Genomic DNA, 15,603 nt, shown 5'->3' on the forward strand with positions numbered 1-15,603 from the left:
TGCAAGATGCAATTTCACTCAAATGAAACAAATAAATCATTTGGAGGCTTTCAGTACCAAGGGAAGCGAATTATGCAACGCTAGCGTCCTTGAATTCATGAATGAAGTCCCAGGTGCATCGAACGAATACCTGAGAATCCTTCAAAGCAATAAGAGACCGAATGGAGTACCTCCGAACGCGACCCATACAAGGGCCTTCATATAGAGGGATGCAGTTAACGCTGTAGTTATGGCTTTATCCCAAAGACCATAATCTGCCTGTAAGCGAAGGCCGTCTTGGAATTTTTCGGGGACACGGGGTACTTGAGGGCACGGGTTTCGAAGGTCAGAAAAATTAGAGTTAACTGTTGCATCTAAGGGATGCAACTTGCAGATGGGCATCACCTGGCGCAACAAACAGTCTTTCCACTTTTCTTGGGGCATCATTAGAAAGTCGAGTCAGGAGGATGTTGACTGACACTCTCCTGGAAGGGTTTTCTGTCGGCGGTTGGGAGGAGAGAAGGATGGGTAGGAAAACTATTTCTTTCAGAGATGAGGAGAAGGAAAAATAAATTTGACAACGAAACAACAGATCGTTTCTTTCAGAGTTGAGAAGAAGAAGAATAAATCTAATAACGGAACATGGTTTCTTTCAGAGATGAGAAGAAGTAAATATGACAACAGAACATGCAGATGGTTTCTTTTAGAGATAAGAAGAATAAGAAATAAATTTCACAACGGAACAACAGATCGTTTCCTTCAGAGATGAGAAGAAGCCGGAATAAATCTGACAACGGAACAGAGATGAGAAGAAGAAGAAGAAGAAGAAGAAGAAGAAGAAGAAGAAGAAGAAGGAGAAGTAAATCTCGCAACGGAACATGCAGATGGTACCCAGGAATTTGCCTCTCGAATTCTTATTGTATATTTTTCTCCTTGTCCGTAGAGCTTTACATTCATTCCTCAGAAATATCAAGTTTAGTAGCAAAGTTATTGAAGTATCAAGGAAGCAAATTATAAGTATATAAGATTAAAATTATTTTACTGGTACTTCAAAGCTTTTCAGACAATTTTAGCACCTTGTCTAAGCTTATATATGGTAATTGTCATTGGGAGATACAAGTGAGTAGATGTAAAGAGAACGCATATATTACCTCAAGCAAAATGCATTGCATCGCTAATGAAAATATGCAAAAACAATTGCTGTCTTGTATATTCTATATCTTTATCCTACCAGAACTTGAGCTTTAGTTTTATCAGGAGAATGCAAGGCTATTGCAATATTGCAAACACCTTCTATGATGAAGACGCAAGAGAATGAAATCTTCACGCGATTCATTTCGTCTGAAACCGACCTGAACAATTCCTTGTTCCAAAGAGGCACCAAATTTCGGTTGAGACTCAATTACTCTCCTTTCCATTCTCAACCCCTTCAGGACTCCACCACGCCAAAGATCTCACGTTTCCAATGAAAATAAATTCCACGGCAAGAGTGAGTTTCTGCTCAGATCCTGGTCCTAACTGGCCACCCGAAATGGGGTCACAAGGACGAAGCTCAACCCGACTGAGAGACTCCTGGAGACTTCACCCCCTTCCCTTTCTTTCTTCTCGCACGTATCATTATACGCAATTTTCTTCGTCATACATCCGTTATTAGCGCCCGGTAATCCTCACATTCCTTTGTCTGACCGGGAGGTAATTGTCCCAGTCTGGACTGCGTATGGGCGATCAGTCAGGCTCGCCTTATCTGGACCTCGTGTGGGTAATCAGTCTGCAATCTTGACCAGATCTCACGCCTTCAGTGTTTCCTAGAGGTCTGTCTCCTTTCCAGTTTCCACATTTCTCCCTAGGGCTTGACCTTAAGTAGAGGTCATTTATTCTCCCTAGTATCTGACCTTTAGAGGTCATTTTTTCTCCATAGTATTTGATCTCAGTTAAGTAGATGTCATTTATTCTCCCTAATATTTGACCTTACATAGAGGTCCCTTTTTCTCACTAATATTTGACCTCACATAGGGGTCATTTTTTCTCCCTAGTATCTGACCTTAATTAGAGGTCATTTATTCTCCCTAGTATCTGACCTATAGTAGAGGTCTTTTATTCTCCATAGTATCTGACCTCAAGTAGAGGTCATTTATTCTCCCTAGTATCTGACTTTTAGTAGAAGTAATTTATTCTCCCTAATATCAGACGTTAAGTTGAGGTCATTAATTCTCACTAGTATCTGACTTTTAGTAGAAGTAATTTATTCTCCCTAGTATCTGACTTTTAGTAGAAGTAATTTACTCTACCTAATATCAGACGTTAAGTTGAGGTCATTTATTCTCCCTAGTATCTGACCTAAGTAGAGGACATAACTTGTCCCTTGACGTTCGTTTGTTTTGTAGTAGATAAATATAAGTCACACAAAAACCTCCGAATGAGGTCAGCTCCATCACGCGTAGGATTTCTAATCTCTTTAAGAATCAACGAAAGTTCCGTATTAGACGATGCAGTTGGCCAAGGTATCATCCGATCAATAAGGCAAATACTTCGTAAAAAAAATATCAAAATCCGTCAGGCAGGTCTTACCTTAGAACGACCATTGCGAACTCAGGACACGTCCGTCAACTAAGGCTACGCCTTATTCCCCTTAAAAAAATGCAACATTCTACCCCGCCCAATTTCTGAACTTGTAAGAGATCAATCGGCCAAGCGCTTGGCGAAAGCTGTAGGGAGTAACTGTTCTTTTAAAAGTTATGTGATCTTCGACGAGAAAACATCAGGAAAATAGTGTAAAAACGAGGACTGTTAGAAATATCTATCCCGCGTCGCTAAGTGGGGCAAGGGACCGTATCGCAGTGTGACAGCCACCCTACACAGTCGACTCGTAACCCGCTGAGTTGCTCTAAGCTTCCATTCATAGGGTGAAATCTTAACATTCTCTCTCTCTCTCTCTCTCTCTCTCTCTCTCTCTCTCTCGGGTCTTGCAGTGACTAGGCCCCTTCATAGACGCCTATTGACCCACATGGGTGTAATTATTTAGGGCTCTTCATTCCCTTCCACTCTCTCTCTCTCTCTCTCTCTCTCTCTCTCTCTCTCTCTCTCGTCTGACCATCGAGTTTCTTCTTCTTTATTCTTCTAGATGGCGTCATCCGAATGAATGAAATTCAAGTCCTTGCAGTGACATCTATAACCCTGGATCAACAAAGTTTGATCTAATCCCTTTATCCTAAAGACCACAGCATCATCCTATCGAGTCAAAAGAGAGGCTTATAGAAGCTCAGATCTTTAACGAATGCCTTCCAAATCGTCGGCCATGGTTTCCCCACTCCCATCTTGGGATGAAGGATGTAAACAGCGTCATATTATTAATATTTATGCGTCGTAGCTGTTGTTATTCCTGTCATCCGATTAGATATGGCGGAGCCGAGTTGTCATACCTCTCCCAAATTTCTCTTTCCTTTTCGGAGATTCCATTAGGGGTTGTCCGTGAGAGTGACTCCTTTGACACGCCGAGAATAAAATTAGTGACGGGAAACGTTCCCGCAAAATGAAAAACACGGCTGTTCTTGTCGAGAAAGTTTACATATTTTTAGAAATTAAGCTTTCCTCGAAAACATGCAGTACCGTTCATTTAGCTGGATGTGTCTAAAGGAATATTTCCTATTTTCATTCTTCGTTTTTAACGAATATTTCCGGTTTTTATTTTCTCCTAACTGTTATTTTCCTATTCTAATCTTGCGTTGCCAAAAATGAAGATTTCTCCTTTTAAACTTCGAACAAGTTTTCTGTTAATCAAAATCCTCACAAAGTTTATTGATGAAAAAGAAAGTAAATGTCTTTCAAAGTATTGCCTGTATTAAGGGGTTTTTACTCTCTGAATCATGGTTATTTTCCGTTTATACTTCTTTTGGTTTTGTGTTCCACAGTCAAGCTGAACACAGCAGACTGCCAGTACTCTGCTGTTTCTTAAAAAAGCAATCCTTTTTTTTATTCATTGCGTTCTCTCTCTCTCTCTCTCTCTCTCTCTCTCTCTCTCTCTCTCTCTCTCTCTCTCTCTCTCTCTTTTGCAATAGCATATCCATAATTTCATTCCTTTGTAGTGATTTATGTTTTTAATGTTTTCGAAGTTCGATAAACATGTACCATGAGAATGTTATTGCCTTGCTTGCAACATAGCTGTATTGCAAGCATATCTTTATATTCGTCACTTGCCTCGCAATAGATTGAAGGCAACATCAGAGCTGCTACAAAATATTTGAATAATAATAATGATAATAGTAATAATAATAATAATGCTGACATTCGGCTAGCAGCCTTGTCACCAGGTATACATACTCGTATGACAAAGGTACTGGTGCAGCGACTTTGTCACCAGGTTCAGTAATGTTCTGATGAAAATATTGGGTAGCATTTGGCCCCCAGGTTCCCAGGTTCAATAATTGTTAACAGTAGTACTGGTGTAGCAAGCATTTCGTCAAGTAGTAGAATGAAGACTAAATAAAAAGTTCATTAAGGTCTTGATGAAAGTACTGTCGGAGAAAGGATTGCCGTTTTCTCTAGAGACCCTTAATACTCCTTAATATTTTCCAGTAGGGCCGGTGAGCTACAGTCACGAAAATGTTAGGAAATGGAGTCGAGAAAAATATAAAGGAAGAAAAACTAAGAAACGGGGCACAGGAAAGTTTTATGGAAAGACTTAAAATGAAAGTATGGAGAAAGAAACGACACGACCAGAGGAAATGAAAAATGACTTGGAGTAGACTTGTTCATTTGAACGCACCCGTGCTTGTCAAAAACAATAGGGGCTAGTGTGACAAAGACACCATTTAAAAGCAAGTAAACGCAATTTGTGCAAAATTTCTGCTCCCCACGTTAATGATACGAGAAGCATACCGTACCCGAGCGAAAATGACTTCCTCCTGAGTTGGCAACAATGGGACATTGTTGGCGGGCGACGCATTTTTTTTTTTTTTTTTTCAAAGTCGTCAGTGTCATCCACAGTGTCCTCATTACACTTTCCTCAGTTTCGATTTTTATTGTTAAGCTCATTATCTGGAATGACGACAGGCTTTGACGGATGGGTGGGTACCCAGGGAGATATTTTTGACTCGAAAGATGGTCCCGTTATAGGACCTATCGAAGACTGCTTGAACTATGAGGTTCAATTTTCCAGCTATTTTTATTTAATGGTTAGATAATCATAAGAACCTTTTTAATGCGATAAGATAATGGAAACTAGCGAGAAGGCATTTATCAATATTATTATCTATTTCAGTACATGAAACCTATTCATGGAACAAGCACACCAAAGGGGCCATTGACTTGAGATTCAAACTTCCAAAGAATGTTGGTTTTAAACAGTGACATCTGAGGGGCATACACGACACTAACCACTATACCAGCGGACCAGCTAAAATTATATTTACCGGCTATCTTTATTTAAGGGGTTCGTAAAGTAAAGGGGCCTTTTTAATTCGATAAGATAATGGCTACGTGGAAACGAATGAAAGTGAAAAGTATTTCGGAATCATTCCAATTTTAGTTGTCGAAGAAACCTCTCTTTTTGGTAGTTTTGCCCGTGCGGTTCCTTTTGATCGAATATACTGTTTTCGCTGCTTGAAAATTGAAATTCACAAATGGTAAATAGTATTTCGTCTAGGTAACATTTGATATTCCAATTTCATGCGTCGAATACAGTGTGTGTGTGTGTGTCCTTTACTTTATTCAGATACTTTAAACTTGAAATCTCAAATAGTATACTCAGTATTTCGCTTTTGTATTTTTTGATATTTCAAGCTTCCAGCATCGAATACAGTGTGTGTGTCCTGTTGATAAGATTTACTGTATCCAAATATTGGAGATTTAAAATCTTAAAATGGTACACGATTAGTAGAAGCAACTATGGTAGCAGTCGTAGTAGCTATGGTAACAGTCGCAGCAGCTATGGTAACAGTCGTAGTAGCTATGATAGCAGTCGTAGCAGCTATGGTAGCAGTCGTAGTAGCTATGGTGGCAGACGCAGCAGCTATGGTAGCAGTCGCAGCAGCTATGGTAGCAGTCGCAGCAGCTATGGTAGCAGTTGTAGAGCAGTCGTAGTATGGTAGCAGTCGTAGCAGCTATGGTAGTAAGTCGTAGTAGCTATGGTAGTAGTCATACAACAGTCGTAGTAGCTATGGTAGCAGTCGTAGCAGCTATGGTAGCAGTCGTAGTAGCTGTGTTAGTAGTCATAGAGTAGTCGTAGTAGCTATGGTACCAATCATAGCAGCTATAGTTAGCAGTCGTAGCAGCTAATAGCAGCAGGCCGTAAACCCCCCTTTATTATGAATAACTCTTAAACACACACACACACACACAAAGGAGAAAAATGTGGATCGTTTCCTTCCCGCCTGTTGCCGGCGACATCGGATGAAGCGATTATTCCGGCCCGCATTCGGTGCCGGATCCAAGTCAACGACACCGGGGTCAAAGGTCACCTTAAGAATTGCAGTGACTGTTATGCAGATAAATTGCCGGCGTTCGAATTTCGTAGGAGTTTGTTCGTTATAGTTTTTTTTTTTTTTTTTCTTCGCGAACGCTGATGTCCTCATGCTCTTGCAGCTGTTCTAGTTACTATTTTTCTCTTTGTCAGCACGGGCTCTTGCTTACGGAACAGATTTTGTGGGCTTTTTTCGATGTTCGGTAGAAGTTTGTAATGATGCAATCACGCTAAAGTTCCAAATTCCCGTGGACCTGTTTTCATATTTTGTTCTTCTGACCTCAAAAGTTGACAAGAATAATCCCTTTCTAAAAATATTAATAGCAATAATAATTTACATGAGGGTATGCAAATTCTAGGTTCGAGTGCTGGTGGGCATTAGTCTTATAAGGCATGGCGTGAAAATACCCAATTTAACGCACATGCTGCGTCCGTACTGAGAATAACGAAGACGCTTTCGTAACGGCTACGAAATTAGTGGTAATCTCTCCTTCACCCCTTTCTTTCCGCTCTCACCTTATTCCACACACACACACAGCTACGCTGCTCACAAACACACTTATGTTCTATTCAACTGATGGAAATAAACCGTGAGAAGTATGAAATGCGATTGAGAACAGCCAACATAAAATGGTGTAACAGATCAATCACTGTTCCCATGACTGTTCATCTGCATGCTTGCCTGTCTGTAAGTCTGTAAGTCTCCTGCTGTACCCTACGACAGACGTGAATCAGCCTCAACTTAGAAAGAGTGGAAAAGGAAAGCCATATGTCGGCCTCCATAAACTGTGCTTTCACGCATGCGCCTTCCGAAGGCAGCTCTGCACTTTGGAACGTCTTTATCAGGAATCTCCTCATCTTGACGCGTCCCTGACATGTAATTGAGGACCGTCATGGTCCTTAATGGCGTCGGGAGTCGAATTCGAACGCTTTGCACTTCTAGAGCCACTTAGTCTCTGTCTGCCTTTTTCTCTCTGGGTATCAGGGTTAAATGTCCACGTTTTCTCGAAGATTGCTTCCAATTGCCTCCGTGCATTTTTTTTTTTTAATAGGACCCTTCTTCAGAGCCGCGTTTCCATGTTGTGTTTTCTTGAAGAAATTTCTATTGCGTTTTGATTTATATATAATATATATATATATATATATATATATATATATATATATATATATATATGATGTATGTGTGTGATGTGTGTGTGTGTGTGAGTGTGTGTGTGTGTGTATGTGTGTGTATAATATATATATATAGTATATATATATATATATATATATATATATATATCTATATATACATATATATATGTATACATATAATATATATATATATATATATATATATATATATAATAAAATAACAATGGAAAAATAAAAAATCTAAATAGGAAAAGAAAATACACGGAGGAAGCCTTCCACCAAATACATCCAATGCTCAAGAACACAATACTTGGAGAAATGACAACAGGAAAGAGTAACAATTTAAAATATATAAATATATGTGTGTGTATATATATTCTTTTCCTATTTAAATTTTTTATTATTCTATTGTTATTTCTTTTTTACTGTTAGATTTTTCACACTCTTTCCTCGTGTTATTTTCCATAACGTGGATTTCTTGAGGCATCCTTCCATATGGCTTCAACTGCCCTCACGCATTTTCTTCCACTTTTCATAATTTTTTTTTATTTGTTACTTTCTCAGCAACATCTTTCTAATCCATCGTTTTCCCGAGGGAAAACTTTCATTTAGAGAAACCTCTTCTCATGCATACTCTACTCTTTTCTATTTCTGTCTGAGGGGATTCCACCCTCGGTATCCATACGACCACTGGTATTGTTTCTACTCGATGCTACGTTTTTTTTAAGGTCCTTTCTACTTGAGAATCCCCCGTAGCGGGTTAGTGCCACCAATGCACCTCATTCGGTGCATTGCAGGCATTACTTAAGGTTCTTGGCAGCGTCCCTTCGGCCCCTAGCTGCAACTACTTTCATTCCTTTTACTGTACCTCCGTTCCTAGTCTCTTTCTTCCATCTTACTGTCCAACCTCTCCTAACAATTGTATCATAGTGCAACTGCGAGGTTTTCCTCCTGTAACGCCTTTCAAACCATTTACTGTCAATTTCCGTTTCAGCGCTGAATGGCTTAAGTTGCCCCAGTTCTTGGCATAACGCCAAAAATCTATATAAATCAAAATCTTCTTGAGAATTTTATCTCACATTTTCCGTCTCTTGCTCTTCTTGTTTTGATCTCCATTTTTCAAGGTTATTTCACTCGGCCCAGTTTCCTTTCCTGTCATTCCTTTGGTGCACTTCTGTTTGATCACTTCCTTTTCCGTCTTGCGTTTCTATTGTCATTCGCCGTTGCCACTATTTCATTATTCCTCTTCGACTTCCCTTCGTCGTCATTCTTCCTTATCGCTTATTTTCTTTATTATTTCCGCTGACGGGATTGTTCTCGCGGCTTCTTTCCGGGGATTTTCTTATCGAAAAGTTCTCGTTTTCAGTGCGGTTCCGTTTCGACACCGAATTTAGCCCCCTTCGCTTTGCGACTACTTCTTTTCGCTGGTTCTCCGGGAGAGGGCGAACTTTCCTTGGTATTCCCTCTCTATCTCTTTCTCTCTCCCTTTCTTTTACGAAAACTTCGCAAAAAAAGGGAAACACGCTTCACTGTTTCTCCGGGAAAGGACTCTCTCTCTCTCTCTCTCTCTCTCTCTCTCTCTCTCTCTCTATCTTTTACGAAAACTTCTAAAAAAGAAGGGAAACACGTTTCACTGTTTCTCCGGGAGAGGCCGAATTTTCCTTGGCATTCACTCTCTCTCTCTCTCTCTCTTTTATGAAACCTTCCCAAAAAGCAGAAATGGAAGAGGGCAAACTTTCCTTGGCACTCGCTCTCTCTTACGAAACCTTCGCAAAAAAAATATATATAAAAAATAAAGGGAAACACGTTTTACGAAAGACGAGAGGAACCACGAGAAAGAAAGATGAAATAAGCGGAAAATCTAAAATCTAATACCGGGTCTGGACTCCTTTTAAGGTGCCACGAAGGAAAACCAAACTACTCTCGCTATTTTATGAACGCTAATTGCTGTTATGTCTCACTGGGAGATTTCAATGCGCCATTACCGTCCGATCCTGGAGAATAACTCTCAGTTGACATCGAAGCTGCAAAATCAAAGGCTTTTAGACAGGTAGAGCGTTTGATCTCGCGCGCTCTACTGCAGGTAATTCGTTCGTAAATCATGCGTGGTGATCAGATTTTTATCTATAATAACTGAGCCTTCATCCGTCATTGTTTTGCATTGACTTTAAAAGCGATTACTATTTATTTTCTCGTCAGATGTGACGACTTTGGTCAACTTTTTTCAATTTCTTTCAGCGACCGACCAAAAGGTTCAGATTGAGTTACGTTTCAGAAGAAGAAGAAGAAGAAGAAGAAGGAGGAGGAGGAGAAGAAGAAGAAGAAAAAGAAAGAGGAGGAGAAGTAGAAGAAGAAGAAGAATACGAAGAAGAAAAAGAAGAAGAAGGAGAAAGAGGAGGAGGAGAAGAAGAAGAAGAAGAAGAGGAGAAGAAGTAGAAGAAGACGAAGAAGAAAAAGAAGAAGAAGAAGAAAGAGGAGAAGAAGAAGAAGATGAAAGAGCAGGAGAATAAGTAGAAGAAGAAAAAAGCGAAGAAGAAGACGACTTGCTGACCTTCCATGAATCAACAACTAATGTTGAAGATAATGTAAGGATACGTTTTAATGGCCTGCTCTCGAAGCCCTTACACGGTATCATCAAGAAAAGTTATATGTATATAAAAAAATCTAAAAATATTCGTTTTCTGATTATATAAGAAGAAAGCCAGCGTAATCCGCCAGCGGACAGGAACCGGACGATTAAAAATAAGAGATACAAGGCGCATTAAATTTTGAGTGGTTTTGCCTACAGCTGGAGATGGAAGGGCTTCTTGCGATGATTTCTGTAATCATTTCTTGTGCTCAGCCGTTAATAATGACTTTTGTTTCTCATACTAGAGTTACGATCGTACCTGAACTGTAATCGGGAGAGCACGACTTTTCGATAATTTTTTTTATTTATCTTTTTTTTTTTTTCTTTCGAAGTTCGTTAGTTTCTAACCCGATTTTTAAATTTGTTTATGTTATTTTTTTTTTCACTTCGAAGTTCATTAATTTCCAACTCTATTTTTCTTCTTCTTTTCTTCTTCTTCTTCTTCTTCTTCTTCTTCTATTTTATACCTCGAAGTTCATTAGTCTCCAACTCGAAATTCTGACGTTGGGAACCGATTTCTAGAGTCTGCTTGCGGCCGGAAAAGAAAGTCTCCCTTTGAAGTGAAAACCCAAAAGCTGGAAGAGGAAGAATATGAAAAACAAGAAACCAGATTTGAATCCAACGCGCTTTCATGCAGTCAAACGCGGCGATAAGAGATAACAGGGGCCGCAGAACGCGTGCCACATCATAACGCGCACTTAAAAAAAAAAAAAAAAGAGATGACTGAACTCGTAAAAGAGTCAAAACGTCGGAAAAGGGAAACGTTGCTGTTGCTGCTTCTTCTGCCACCCTGAGGACGCGCCAATTTATTTGAGCTTCAGAAGCACGCGAGGCCCCTCGGAACATGACGCGTTGAAAATGACGAGAACGATAAAAAGAGGCGATTCGCAAGTATAACACAGCGCATGCGCAGGAATACAGGAAGGTATGACTTCATAAATAAAAGCGTAAAACAGAGACTCTTAAACACAGGTTGCTGAGGAAGAGAAACCCTCGGGTGGTTGGTTGGCTCTTCACGTTGGAGCTTTCTTATTTCTTTTTCAATCCCCCCCCCCCCTCCCCCCCCCCTCTCTCTCTCTAGAGATTAGCACAAACAAATCCCTCTGTTATCTAATTATCTATCCAAGATCATGCTAGTAAGTCTAACGTTCAATGTTAGGAATACATCCATCGCGAGACTTCAACTTGCTCCCAGCATTTTTTTCGTTTTTTTTTACCCATATCACTTACTCTCTTCCTCTTCTGTAGAATTTCCGCTTATTCTAATTTCCTTTTCCGCTGTTCTTCAAATAACCATTCGTCTTATATCCACGTGTTCACGGATATTTCATACCTCATTACAACTCTCTCTCTCTCTCTCCGCTTAACTGTGCCCCCGACTGCCCTAGTGTGGCTCTGTCTGCCTCCAGTCAACAGCCTAAATCTGCCCCACACACCTCCACCCAACCCCCACCCCGCCTACATATCCCCTCCTTGGCCCCGTGACCCAGGGACCAGAGAGAGCCGAGAGAGAGAGAGAGAGAGAGAGAGAGAGAGACCCACCGTCACAATGGGGCATTAGTTCGTCAATTCCCGGATATTGGTGATTTCGCCTCTTTTTCGACGAGAGACCGGGGCGTAGGGTGAACCCCCCGAACCCCCCTCAGGGGGAGACGTCTTAATGAGCTTCTTTCCAATCGCTAACTTGTTTTTATGAACGTGACCGTAGCATAAAAGAGAAGACCTTCGAATGATAATGCTTGCTGTTTGTCATCACGTGCAGGAGCTCAGGGGAGCTTTCAAGAGAGAGAGAGAGAGAGAAAGACATAGAGAATGAGGCTAAAAGTGCTAAAATGTTAATGAACGAAGGGTTCGTCTCTCTCTCTCTTTCTCTGCAAAAACCGCTTTAACTTGGTTAACAAATGCGCTCAAAGGGTTGATCTAACTCGTTGGTTACTGCTGGTCGGTTTTGATCTAAATGACTGTGCTCTCAGTAGTTCGAATTAAGTGTCTATCAGTCTATTCTATCTATTTATCTATCTTTCTATACGTACACATATGTTGGGGCAAATGAATAAATGAATAAATAAATAAATAAATATGTATATATACAGTATACAATATAATATATATATATATATATATAATATTATATATCATATATATATATATATATATATATTAATATAGATATATAATATATATATAAATATATATATATATATATAATTATTTCAGTCTTCCTCCCATTCTTAGTATACTTAACCTTCGTTGTTTTGTAAATTTTTTTCCCTTGCTATCTCCAATTGTACAGTTGTCACGCGACTTCCCCCACCTGGTACCAAGGTACTTGGCATTACATATTTTAAGGTGCATGGCCATTTCAACCCCCGCCCCTCCCCCCACTTTTTTTAGGCAGAAGCTGCTGCATGGTGGCCAAGGAAAATCAAAATAGGTGAAAGTCTAATGTGAATTGAACTTTCACCTGTTTGATTAGAGAAAATTACTTGAGAGAGAAAGAGAGAGAGAGAAGATATTAGTGACAAAAGAAGACTCAGGTCTATTTTTTTTTTTAAGAATGTGAGGAAGTAATTTTTGCTAAACACTGCTGACAAAATTCAGGATAATTCCAGGAAAAACAGTCAGTGATGACCCCAAATGAATCATTGTTATATTACCATGTGTAATAAATCAGTTTACATCCACAAAGAAAGAGCCAATATTATTCGTTTCCACTGACAGTTTTTGCAGTTCAAGTGATTATTCGTGCTCTTATACAGTTGCATTCCTGGCACCTTCCGAAGTCCTTAGGTCTTATTTGGATCTGATATCTATTCCCTCATTCAAGCAAAATTCTCTTACTTCAAAGCAAAGGGCTGCGTCAATACCGCCTGTTCTTTTTATTTATATATAGATTTGGCGTTATGCCAAGCACTGGGGCAATAAGGCCATTCACCGCTGAAACGAAAATTGACAGTAAAAGGTTTGAAAGGGGTAAAAGGAGGAAACCCTCGCAGTTGCACTATGAAACATTTGTTAAGAAAGGGTGGACAGTAAGACGGAAGAAAGAGAATATGAACGGAGGTACAGCAAAAGGAATGAAAGTGGTTGCAGCTAGGGGCCGAAGGGATGCTGCAAAGACCCTTAAGTAATGCCTGCAGTGCACTGAATGAGGTGCACTGACGGCATTACCCTTCCTACGGGGAATACCGTCTGTACTAATAGTTTCAAGGTTATATAACATTCTAGGTTTTACTGTTCCTCTGATCATAATTCACGTTTCATCAACACCCTAATAGCTTTCAAACAATACTTTCTGGAAAGTATTTGACTGAGGCTTGTCTTAATTCAAAATAACAATGCTTTTGATTTAATTTTAATTCTGCGATTTCCGTTGGTATCACAACCGAAAAAAGTTACCATTAACGATAAATTAAGAAAAGAATGAGTACCATCGGCATTATACTTCTATACAGTTATTCTCGCACGGATATCTGTGAAACCAGAATTACAGAATTTTATGAAATGAGCCGAAGAAATGACTAAATCCAATCGGGAAAGACATTATTTGTATTACCTGATCATAATCCCAGCAATGACGTAATGTGCCGTAAAAGAAAAAAATAAGCAATTAACATATGTGATTTCAATTTATAGGCAGATATTGCAGAGGAAACATTAGGTTAGATTTAACCGTAACAATTTGTCAAAGGTCTCAGGAATTTGTCGTAATGGAAAATATAAGCAATTGCAGTCTGTGGTTTGAATTTAAAGACAGACATTGCAGAGGGAACATCAGGTTAGATATAACCATAACAACCTGCGAATGGTCTTTGGAAGCTCACAAACAGACTCGTACATCAAATTTCCACGATGATACTCTTCATTTCAGTAAATCTAGTGCAAATTCAGTATATGATTTACACCATAAACCTCACACACACAAGGACACCTGGCGGCCCTCGTGTTCATTCCTAAAGCGAGCAGTGCATGTTTGCTCCACTTTATGTGTTTATAGGTCTAATGTCACCTTCCCTTGCATCTGGCGTGGAATAAGAATGAATGAATTCGAATTCCTCAATTATCTCGTTTCCCGTTACCCGTCTCTGCTTGAATTCAGGCATGCGTGCATTTATGTATGCATGCATGTTTGCAAGCGGGTGCTTGTTATGATTCTGTAGGCATGAAGGATGCAATTGTAAGTGTATTTCCAATTCGAGTAGTTGAAGAATATTTTATTATTATTATTATTATTATTATTATTATTATTATATTATTATTATTATTATTATTAATCAGAAGGCGAACCCTATGGTGGTTGTTGTTTTAGATTAATCTGACCTTATGCCAGCACGGGCTCTTCTCATAGTGCAGCCCGTAATGTTTCCATATGGAACAAGCCCACCACAGGGGCCATTGACTTGAAATTCAAGCTTCCAGAGAATATGGCGCTCATTCGAAAGACGTAGCAGATGGCAGCTCTAAAGATACAAGAATTCCACTTAAAGAATTCGCTCGTGGAATGGCATGGAATGCAGAATTGAGGGCAAAGGCCAAGCGCTGCGACCGATAGAGGTCATTCAGCGCTGAAACGGAAATTGGGAGTTTGAAAGGTAACAAGATGGAAGAAAGAGAATATGAATGGAGGTACAGTGAAAGGAATAAAAGGAACACTGCAGCCAACCTTAACTAATACCCACAGTTCACCACCTGAGGTGCACTGACAGCACCAGACACCCTACTACGGAGGAGATCTCGCTCATTGACTTGGAAGTGAACGAATCGTGATGCAAACATTAAAAAATCAGGTTGGTCGGTAAAATTCATTTAAGAGAAAAAAAAAATATCGAAATCGACCGACCTCACCTGCCAGTCGTGAGGAAGCACTGGACGCAGGCAATCACTGGTGCGCCGTCCAAAGCTGCAAGTCACAAGGCAGCCCAAGGGAGAATATGATCTCTCGATTCTAAAATAATAATGCTGGACTTTCTGAAGGAGTGTTAGTACATGCTACGTCCGTCCGTCTGTATGTCTGTCTGTCTCTCTTTCTTTCTTTCTGTCAGCTGGTCGGTCTTGTCCTGAATACTTTTACTATAATATATATTATATCTAAACTTTATATATATATATATATTATATATATATTTATATAGATATATATTATATTTAATATATATATCTTTATATTATATATATATCGAGCTACAATGTCCTTTAATATCTAATTCGCTCTACCTCGGAATTAATATATTTTCATATATGCTTAACCGAAGGGGAAGTTTTTTTCTCGATAATAGATTTGCCTGGACCAGGGCGCGAACCTATGGATCCTTTCAAACCCAGGAACGTCAGTGAAGCTTTTCCTACTACACCACCGCGGTGGTGTAGTAGGAAAAGCTTCACTGACGTTCCTGGGTTTGAAAGT

This window comes from Macrobrachium nipponense, chromosome 12 (assembly GCF_015104395.2).
Source record: "Macrobrachium nipponense isolate FS-2020 chromosome 12, ASM1510439v2, whole genome shotgun sequence".
Lineage (NCBI taxonomy): Eukaryota > Metazoa > Arthropoda > Malacostraca > Decapoda > Palaemonidae > Macrobrachium > Macrobrachium nipponense.